This window comes from Gorilla gorilla, chromosome 8 (assembly GCF_029281585.2).
Source record: "Gorilla gorilla gorilla isolate KB3781 chromosome 8, NHGRI_mGorGor1-v2.1_pri, whole genome shotgun sequence".
Classification (NCBI taxonomy): Eukaryota; Metazoa; Chordata; class Mammalia; order Primates; family Hominidae; genus Gorilla; species Gorilla gorilla.
This window is the reverse complement of record NC_073232.2, coordinates 97902337-97913507: the sequence shown is the minus strand read 5'-3', so window position 1 is coordinate 97913507 and position 11171 is coordinate 97902337. Positions and strand designations below refer to the sequence as shown.

Genomic DNA, 11171 nt, shown 5'->3' with positions numbered 1-11171 from the left:
GGTTTCAACTGATTGAGACCACCGACCCTTCAACTGGGCCTGCAGAAATACCTAAAAGGTTATCTTTTGGCATTAGAGGGACAAAACTTCTTCCTCAGATCATGCTAGTGAACATGCGTCCTATGAAGAGTCATGACCCCCAGCTACACTTGCAAAGACCATTGATTACACCATCGTTCCCCACTGCGAATCACTTTTCCCCATGCCTGGACCACCTTAATCCTCTATCCCATAAATATCACTAAAACCCCATCTTCAGGGAGACGTACTGGAGACATGTTCTCCCATTTCCTCACTTGGCTGCCTCATGAATAAACTCCCTTTTGTAAAACTCATATCAGTGATTGGCTTGCTGTGTGTGGGCAGAATAAGCCTGGTTTGGTATCACTTATCAATCTAACAGTCCATGGACAAATGGTGAGTGCTCACTCTAATCAAATGGGGCTTGGCAGGCTTTATTATATAATCTAGCAGCTCAGTGAAATTATTCTGTCTAATTCAAGGAAACTTTGAGTTGGTATACATTCCTCTTCAGTCTTAGTGAGATACTTCAGAACTTGGGTTTGGTTCAACCTCAGAAGCTCCTATTTTTCAGTGATGTTAACTCAAGAAAATTGCTGAGAAATCCGAGTTTTTATCTGATGTCTCCTCTGCTTCTGTTACTTTGTCTACTTTTATTCAACTTCCCAGGATTCCTTGCCTAGGGATATCAGTATCCTTCTGAAGAACGCTCAGGAGAATGGTACGTGAAGGAGGAGACAGAGCGGAAAACTATTTTTCTGTAGAGATGTACCTGTGGTGGACAGAATTTCTAAAAATGGCACTCAAGATTCCATGCTGGAACCTGTGACTATGAAAAGATATTATTGCTATGGCTCTGTTATGTTATATAGTACAGGTGATCTTGAAAAAGGGAGATTATTTGGGTTGACCCAATCTAACCATAAGTCCTGAAATGCACAAAGCTTTCTCTGGTGTGACAGAGATTCTTTGCTTGACCAAACATTAGTCAGTCTCTTGAATCTTCTCCCAGGCCCATCTATGCACTTCCTTATAAAATCCACTTTTAGCAAGAACCCTGCTTAGTGAATTTAGCAAGAACTCCCCACCCTCGATATCTGACTGGACTCCTCAACCTCCACCATCTCCCAGGTGATGTCTGAACATCCTGGACTGTCTTCAGCAAGAATCTTGTTAGGTCAGTTCATCCAGAATTTCCTTTACCCCTGATGTTTCCTCTTCATAATTTTTCATCCACTGTTCCCACCCTGCTCTCTGGCTATAAATTCCCCCTTGCCCATGTTGTATTCAAAGATGAGTCCAATCTCTCTTCATTAGAAAACTCATTGCTGCAGTCCCCATATCTGTTGTGATGGCCCCGAATAAAGTCTGCATTAATGTGCTTTAATAAGTGTCATTGAATAATTTTTTCTTTAACAGGAGAAGAAAGCAGAAGGCAATGTTAGATGTAAAAAGAAAGACCTCAAAGCACTGTTGCTGGTATGAAGATGGAGGTGAGCATATGAGAAGGAATGTGGGCAGTGTCTAGGGGCACAGAGTGGCCCCAGCTGACAGCCAACAGGGAAAGGAGGACCTCAGTCCCATCACCACAGGAGCTAAATTATACCAACACCCTGAATAAGACTAAAAACTATTTATCTCCCAGAGCCTCCACAAAAGGGCCCAGCTTGCTCACATCTTGGTTTCTGTCCCATGAGACTCTGAGTATAGAACCTAGCAGAGCCCTCCTGAACTGGACTTCTGATCTATAAAAGTGTGAGCTAAGGAAAATAAGTTTTGTGCTGCTAAACCTCTAGCAATTTATTTTTTTATTTTTAATTAATTACTTTATTTATTCATCTATATAGACTGAGTTTCATTCTTGTTGTCCAGGCTGGAGTGCAGTGGCATGATCTCGACTCACCGCAACCTCTGCCTCCCAGGTTCAAGTGATTCTCTTGCCTCAGCCTCCTGAGTAGCTGGAATTACAGGCCTGCACCACCATGCCCGGCTAATTTTGTATTTTTAGTAGAAATAGGGTTTCTCCATGTTGGTCAAGCTGGTCTCGAAATCCCGACCTCAGATGATCCGCCCGCCTTGGCCTCCCTAAGTGTTGGGATTACAGGCGTGAGCCACCATGCCCAGCCAACCTCTAGTAATTTTTTACACTAACAGAAGAAAAGTAATACACATTCTTTCACGTTTAATTAAGTTCTAAATAGAATAGGTAAATGGAGTCCCCAAATATCCTACTTTTAAAAACTAAATTAGAAGGTGTACTCATTTGTGCCATAAAAGATTCCTTACATCACAAAAGAGTGAAAAGTTCCCTTTAAAGAGCACTTAGTGCCGTGTTTGCTTACAGATCATTACTTGCTTAACAGAGGAAGATACTGAAAGCTGAAATGTTCTAAGCTATTGCTGACTAAATAGCAATCAGAAATGAAGATAAAGTGTGAGATTATAATAATAACAAATGGACATTTCCACATCCATTTCAGATTTTTTCATTTTACATAACCGGACATGAAAATTCCAGAATCTACACCCAACATCCTTTCAAGCCACGTTTAGCTCAGGTAGGAAACTGCAGCTCAGGAGACCTTAGAAGTACAAAGAAGAGACAAGGAATTCTTGCCTTTGGGTTCTTTTCTCCCAACTACTTTGCCTCTTAATGATTACTAACATTGAACTTTTGACCAGGGGAGCAGAGAGGGAGAAGTATCAAGAAACTCAGGAGTTAAGGTGAAAAATCCTAACAGCAAGGCTCTTGATTCTGAGGAAGAGAAAAGGGGGACCCTTTGTCAGTCCTCTGCTTTCAGGACCATGCCAGGCCTACTTGACTATGACCTCATTAAATTCTGCACGAGGTACAATTTGCCCTGACGTTTCCGGTAAATAAACCAAGGTTCCAAGATTAAAGCCAATTTGTTCAAGTTTATGAAACATTTAAATAAAGGGCAGACTCAGTTTGGTTCCAAAGCTCATGACATTTCTGTTATAAAGCTGGCTCTCCAGACATCTGCAAAGGTGGACCAGTGATGAGAAGTTAACAAAATCAACGTTAGAGCAAGAGCAATTCTACCTTTGTCACAGGGACCTTAGGGCTCAGACTGGGCTGCAACAAATTCAAGATTTTGGCTAAAAGATTCCTAAGTGCTTTGATACCCCCTCCTCCTATATACATTAACAAAATTGATATTGGTCCTAATAATTAGTTTTCATAGTTATCCTTAATGGTTAGACTTAGGATTCAATTGATCCAGAGAGACATTAGGTGCGAGTAGCGTGTCTTCAATCAAAACCTAAGGTGGAAGTAGAGAACATACATTGCTAGGATCTCCAATTGCCCTAAATTCTAATTTTATCCTTTAGGATACTATTTAAAGTTTTAAATTTTATTCAAACCAGGTAAACATTCTTTTATGTTCCAAAGTAATTACAGCTTGGTGAATACTGAGCTATTCATCATAAGCTCAGTCTTACTATATACTTCACCTGGCATTAGGTAGGCACCCCCTAAGTATTTCTCAAATTAACAGTATTGGTCTGTAGCTAACTCTGGTCCTTTCCCATAACCCCATGGGTTCTATGAAGCAATCAGTCGTGCACTCACCCACTCTTGGACTCATTAAATCATTAAATAATTAAAACCCTTATGGTCAGGTTTGTTAAATTTATATTCATTTCTCTCACCCTCTTGAGTGATTTTTTTTTCTTTTTGTAGTTCAAATAAGGGTTTGGCATTTATTAAATGATTTCTATGTGGCAAATAAATTCCCATGAAGTATTTACTAATTTTGATACTGGTCTTATGCAAAAGGTTATATTTGGTGCCAGTAGGATACTGAGCATACTGTAAACCACACATTCATGTGTTCACTTATTCATCCAACAAATATTTACTCAGTGCCAGTTGTTTGTCACACACTATGAATGCAAACACAGAGATGATTGACAAGTCTTCCATCCTTTACAGAGCCTTCAATATATGTGTGAGAGAAAGAGGAATTATAAGCAAAATATGCCTCTCTAACATGCTGGGGATTTTAATTAAAGTTAAAAGTTTAAAACACAGAGGTAGACTCTGCCCCTCCTCTCTGGTTTTCCCACCTAAGGACAAGCTCCTTTACAACACACTTTCTTTTTTTAAAAAAAATATATATTTTTTAAATTTAAACTAGACTTTCACTTCTTTATTGCTTTTTTATTTTGTGTTATCCTTGCACAAGGGCCATACTAACCTTCTCTGTATTGTTCCAATTTTAGTACATGTGCTGCCGAAGAGAACACAACAACACACTCAGAGACAGAGCCCATAGACAATGGCACCAGAGGATCTAGGAGCAGATTTCACTCTCTCCGTCAATTTACCTTCCCATATTTTCCCACCTTTTGGAAGCCTGAAGATGCTTTCTTCTTTTTCTTGTCACTATGTAGGATTTATGGCTGTTTGTTAAAATATTATTTAAGCAAGGACCCTAAGCCACTGCCTTGAGAAAGAAATACTTTTGAACTGAGACCTTAGGAAAGGTCTCATCAGGAGCATCATGGGTACAGCACGTGTTAATAAACTTCTGTTTGTTTTCCTCACTTGTTTAATCTGACTTTTGTTTTCAGGAGAGTGTCTGAACAGCATCTCTTTAAGAATCTAAAAAGGGAAAGGACAGAAATTATGTTTCTTCCTTTACAATTTGGCACCCAAGATGGGGCCACAGAGACACCCTGACTGCTGCAGGACCTGTAGGTGAAATCCTGGGAGAACTGGCAGTTGCAGCAGCAAAGAGTAAGATTTTTCACCAAGGTCAGCTTCTCCCAGGTCTCTATCTGTTGTACCTGGCCAAGAAAGAAGGTAAAAAATGTTCCTCATCCTTCCCTTTCCAGGTTCAGATTGATAGGAGGAAAACATTTACAAATAATAATAAAATTAATTCTTTGAATCTGTGACTCTTGTAGATTTGTTTAAGTACCTATTTGGTTATTGATCTTTAGTTTTGTAAGGATGATCTTTGTTTTCCTCGTCTCTGACTTTCCGAGTGGTTTGTCATAGGAGGATCACAGTAAGATTCTTCTTTCATCTTGTTTTATTTCCTTGGGAAGCTTGGCTTTGTAAGCAGCAAATTTTTTCTGTGGTCTGTGCCAACTTGAGGGCATAAATTGTCTGGCTTATGTCAGGTAGCCAGCTGGGAGTCCCACTGGGCCCAAAATGTCTGTTTGTCTAAATGTGCTGGCTCTCAGGATTTGTCTTAATTGTCTCAACCTTCATTGCCTTGCTAATAATAAAGGCCTTTACTTTCTTAGGCCATCTTTGGAAAAACTTCAGATCTTGAAGGGGATTGCATTTTTGCACCCTCTTTGGGGATGTAATTTTTGTGTCTGGTTATAAGCCATAAAAAGACTTACTGATTTTAAGTAACAATTATAGTAGGTTTACTTTGGAAATTGGGACTTTTGTATCTAGAAGTATTTTTTTTAAGGGATTCTTCTTAGTCTCCAGGAGATGTAAATCTTAACCATAACTTTGAAATGTCTAGGGAATTAGATAAGCAGCATTCCAACTGAGATAGGATTTGAAATAGAGTTAAAGTGCTTTGAACCAACCACAAAATTCCTTTCCTCAGTGGGTACCTTTAGCTCAGGAGAGAAACATTTCTAAAATTACTCATTTTAAACAATCAAGGTATACCTTTGATTTAAATTTTGGCTTACATTTAGAGCATAATAGGAACTTTTTTGTTTGTTTTTTTTAGTCTTCTTTCCTAAGCTCAATGGAACCACATACTCAGAAAAACAAAAGAAACAGTTTATTAAAACATTTTAAAGACAAAGAGTTTTAAACAGTGATTGCACTAGACCTCTAATAAACAAATATACCCCACCTCCAAGACTCTTTCTTTATGTAAATTTAAGAAAGGAAAAGGCAAGAAACAGCAATGTTTGCTATTTGCCCAGCTAAAATTTGATAAAAAGATTTTAAGAGCTCTATAGTCAAAAGTCACCTTAATTAAAAGCTGATATTTAGGCTATATGTATATGCATATATTTTTAAGACACCCTTCTTCTCTATGACAACTATATGCACTTCTTCTGTCTGTTTCTCCTCTCGTTGATGTAATTTTTGCCTCTAAGACTTGTTCTTCCATTTACTTCTGTCTGTCCTTCTTTCCTCTTGCCACCCACAATGTTGCAAGAGGAAAGATTGCAATACTGTAGACCTAAAAAAGATTTCTAACAGCGCTGGGATCCTGGGAGGAAAACAGAAAAGGCACCACAGGCTCCTCTTTTGGGGAGGAACCTCTGTTTTTCCTCCTGGGAACCCCAAGAGTTGTGAATGGACAGGTTCCTGTCAGTTGTAAAGCTTTATTTTCTTTTACATTGAACTCTGTGATTTATCTGGCTTTTATATGCATGCATGTGTACATTTGTAGGTTGTATGTTGTATCTACATGTATGTATATGTCTATACATACGTTTGTATATTTTCTACATGATACCAAATTAACTTAAAGATAAATGAGTGCTCATAAATTAAATAAATAAGCCCAAATATTTTTCCAGTTCATGTGACTTGAGTAAATCATTTGGGGTAAATAAGGGTAAATAAGACTAGTTTAATATTATTGGTTTAATAAAAATAACTATGTCTTCTGAGTTTATCAGCAAAATATTCATATGTTTAGCTTTCAGGTTCTTGCTTTTCTGATACTTGCCTAATCTAACATACAATAAAACAAAAATGATTAATAGAAAACTTAACTTGAGATGATGATCAGAGTTGCCTAAAGTCTCATAAAATTTTCCAAACATAATTGTTAAAATTAAATAAAATAGATTTAAATAAAAGTTTATAAGTAAAATTTAAAAATAATTATATTTTTTAATGTTTACTTTAAAAAGTCTCTCAAATCTTTTAGTAACTATACCCTTAGAGTTTTTTGCTAAGCTAAATTAAATAATTGATATTTATTGAATATCTAGATCATTTCCAAATAAGATATATTGCTAAGATATTACTAAAAATGAGTGTAAACTTTTTTACTTTAGGCTTCTTATTTCAGAGAAACAAAAGATATCTAGACCTATTAGTAAGTACGTCCTGTTCCACTGAAAAATGACTCCATTAGAAAGCTTATGTTTCTGAGAATTATAAAATATGTATTCACAAATTGTTAGTATGTGACTGAGTTAAAAATTGTTTACTGCTTAGATTTTCACAATGAATTAAGGTTAAGAATTAAAATTCTGACTAGTATGTGGTAACCAAAACTAGAACTTAAGAAAGGAAATAAATTATGTTTTCTCCTCTACAATTATAAGAAAAAATGATAAGTACTTCTATGTTGGCAAAATTCAGAAAAGAAATGTAAACACAGAGGAAGGACCTAACAGAGATAGAAGTGGGTAGGGGAATGATGAAAGGCTCTTCAAAGGAGTCAAAGCATGAGTGGAGGTGTGAAAAATACACAGGAATCATCCAGGTGGATAGGGAAGAAGTGAAGGACAGAGCATATGTGTTTGAGTGTGATATTCTAAGGGACAGATTGGGAAGCTCAGATGTGGCTGACTGATGTGTGAGAACAAAGCATAAGATAGAGACAGAAAGGTCCATCTAATTCCTAGGTGCTTCACGCTGTGCTCACACAAGGGCTGGGCAGATAACCATGGTGCCCAACAAGGTCCTGGCAGAGAAGCAAAGCTGACAGATGCCAGCTCCTGCTTGAAGTTAGGCATTGTCCCTGTAGGGTAAAGATAAGCTTGCATGAAGCTAACCACTGTGGTTGGCCCAAAATGAGAGACAGGCCACAGGATGTGATGGGAAACACTGCAGACATCTGCCACACGTGGTTCATGCATGTGACTTTGGGACTAGGTTTTCCTTGATCCCCAGACATTGCCAGAAAACCCAGACAAGCCCAGGAAACCCAGCTGAGGTCAAGAAAAAGTCTGGATGGGGCCTGAAATAGTACAGCCCAAGGGCCAATAAAGTGGAGAAGGGTCAGACAAATGACTGCATTTCAGGTCCTGATGAACTTTCTGGCCCCTAGGACCTCACTAATCTTGGCAGAAATCCAAACATGGCCTCCTTTTTGAGACAGGTAGGATCTTGACTCAAACACTGGCGATGGACATTTGGAGGGCACAGTGGCCAGACATTGGAAGTGGATAAATCTGGCCTGGACGATGATTTCAGTAAAAGAAACCTGAAACATTTTTAGCAGAACACACAAGGTTCAGTTTTTCCTACTCCAGACCACTCCCTATTCCACTCTGCTCCTTTAACACATTCATCTTCCTTTCCTGCCCTCAAGGCGTTTGAGTTTACCACCTCTGTTGGAGAGTAGATTGTGGAACTCTAGAAGATACCAGGTCAGCCTGAGGCCAACCAAATAAAAAGAATCACAGAAAAAGTCAGGGGTGTGAGGGAGGCCAGGAAAAAATACTGTAACTGCCCAATGGGTTCACCTTGCCCACTGCCTAGACAGAGCCAATTTATCAAGAAGGGGATTGCAATAAAGAGTAAGACACACAGAGCCGGCTGTGTGGGAGAACAGAGTTTTATTATGACTCAAATCAGCCTCCCTGAGCATTCAGGTATCAGTTTTTAAGGACAACTTGGTGGGTGAGGGGAAGTCCATGAGTCAGGAGTACTGGCTGGTCAGGTAGGAGATGAAATCATAGGGAACTGAAGCTGTCCTCTTGCACTGAGTCAGTTCCTGAGTGGGGGCCACAAGATCAGTTGAGCCATTTTATTGATCTGGGTGGTGACAGCTTATCCATCAAATGCAGGGTGAGCAAAATATCCTAAGCACTGAGCTTAGGAGCAGCTTAGAGAGGGTCAGAATCTTGTAGCCTCCAGCTGTGTGACTCTTAAACCATCACTTCTAATTTTGTGCCTAATTTGTTAGTCCTATAAAGGCAGCCTAATCCCTAGGTAAGAAGGCAGCTTGATTTTGGAAATGGCTGTTATTGTCTTCGTTTTAAACTATAAACTAAGTTCCTCCCAAAGTTAGTTCAGTCTATGCACAGGAATGAAGAAGGACAGCTTAAAGGTTAGAAGCAAGATGGAGTTGGTTAGGTTAGATCTCTTTCACTGTCTCATTCATAATTTTGCAAAGGCAGTTTCAACGTGGTCACTTAACAGACAGAGGAAGGCATAGACAGCAGGTCTGACGTCAGGGACTGATCAGGCAAGATGCACATTTAAAGCATCTGCTGTGTGCAGCACTGAACAAAATCAAATCAGATCTTGTCTAGAAAAACAATCCTTGTGGCATCACCAGGAATTTGGAAATGTAAGGACCAAGTTCAGTAGAGTCAATTTGCTTTATTTTAACCTCTTCACCAGGACTCTCATTAATGAATTTGGGATTTTGTGTACACGGTCCAGAACCAAGTCTAAAGGAAGAACACTGGTTATTTCCCATAGGTTTCTATTTCTGCTCCTTTAATGTAAAGCTTTACATACACTTTCCCCAACTTTGGCCCAGTCTGTTCTGCACCTTTCAAGCTCCCCTTCCCTCCCTAGGATACCTTCCTGCTACTTTTGTTCAAGGCTAAGGTAATTTGAGCCATTTCTGAAAACTTTTATGAATTTCCCTATCCAGGACATTTGGCCGCTTCGCTTGACAGCTGACACAGCTTGTGTGAAGTGCAGGCTTTCCTTCCTCCTAGTTCAAGGGCATACAGGCAGAGCTTCCTAACATCTGCAAATGGGAAAAAATTTGCAAAGATTATTCACCAGCAGCCTCAGGGGTGAGGGATTGTCTGATATGGTGCCTGGGAGAGTGAAAGGGCAGGTGCTCTACAACTTCCCCTAACTCTCCTAATAAGGGTGTCATTTTTCTCCTCCCTGAGTGGGAGGGAACTGAGAATAATGAAGGAAGCTGTGCATTTGTAAAAACTTACCCCACCCTGTCTACCCTACTTTTGCTGATTCTCTCTCTGAGATTGAGCCCATGGAATCAAAATTCTCCCAGGAGAGCCTACATTTTCACTCTCTTTTTCCCAAGTATTCTTTCACAGTTGGCTTTCTGGATGAGAATGATCCCTAACATCTGTAAAATAATTTCTCTTCACATCTGTGTAAGAATCTCTTACATCTGTAGAAGGTTTGCATATTCATGATCTCATTTGATCCTTACAACTGTCATGTATAATTATGCTAATGATGACAAAAATAATTTAATTCTTATTCTGTTCCATGTACCACTAAGGTTATTTACACCACTAAATTTGATCCGTCCAAACCCTATCATGGAGAAATTTTATTAATCCCATTTTTCAGATGTGGAAACTAAAATCTAGATATGCACATAGATGGCTCAGGCAAGGGCATCCAGCTTTTCAAGGTCATTTAGTTTTTCTATTATAGAGCTGGGACCAACGAATAGGTGCCCTGCCTTATCATCTTGTGCTTGTTGTATTATACCAGATTGTTGCAAACCTAACTTATAGAACAGCATTTTCCAAACTGTAATAATGTGTTTAAGAGTCACCTGCAGATTTTGTTAAATGCAGACTCCAATTCAGTAGTAGGTCTGGGTGAGGCCCACACATTTGTATATCAAACAAGCTCCTGGCTGAGGCTGATGCTAAGGGCCCAGGGACCACACATTGTGTAACAAGGCATTAGGAGATCCTGGTTGCAACCGTAATTTCTTCAGTCCCTATTTTGAGATTAAGAAAACACTTTCAAAAGAGACATTTTGCCACCTGATCTTCATCTTGCTGTTTCTGACCATCCTGCAAGAAACTGCTTTGAATGGACAGGTGAGCTGGTATTTAAAGGCAAAGAATGATCCCTGAGCTAAGGCAGGAGAGCCTCCAAGAGTCTGCATTATGGGGTGTCAGAATTCTTCTTTCTGGGAGCTAAGAAGAGCATTGTTTACAGAGAAAAAGTCCAGGGCCCTTGGTCTCAAAGGCAGCTTTACTTCGTATGGGAGAAATATGAGGCTGAGGAAGAGATGTATTTTTTTATTCCAAAGGATGCAATTTTTTTTCTCAGCTTATCAAAGCATTACATACCCTTTGGAAATCATTTGCAAGATACATGAAATAACAAAAACACTGTTTAACTCATTCCAGAGCTCAATGTCTAGCAATAACCACTATTTATCACTGTTATGTATTTACAGTGAGTTTTTAAGCTAGATGAAGACACAAACTGGTAG

At 39.1% G+C, this 11171-nt stretch overlaps 1 non-coding gene across 1 annotated transcript; it reads right to left on the bottom strand.

The window, feature by feature from the left end:
• Positions 1-4188: 4188 nt before the first annotated feature.
• Positions 4189-4291, bottom strand: LOC115936092 (U6 spliceosomal RNA). Its single transcript, XR_004071675.3, has one exon. It is a non-coding gene; the product is annotated as a U6 spliceosomal RNA (small nuclear RNA).
• Between the last annotated feature and the right edge of the window lie 6880 nt (positions 4292-11171).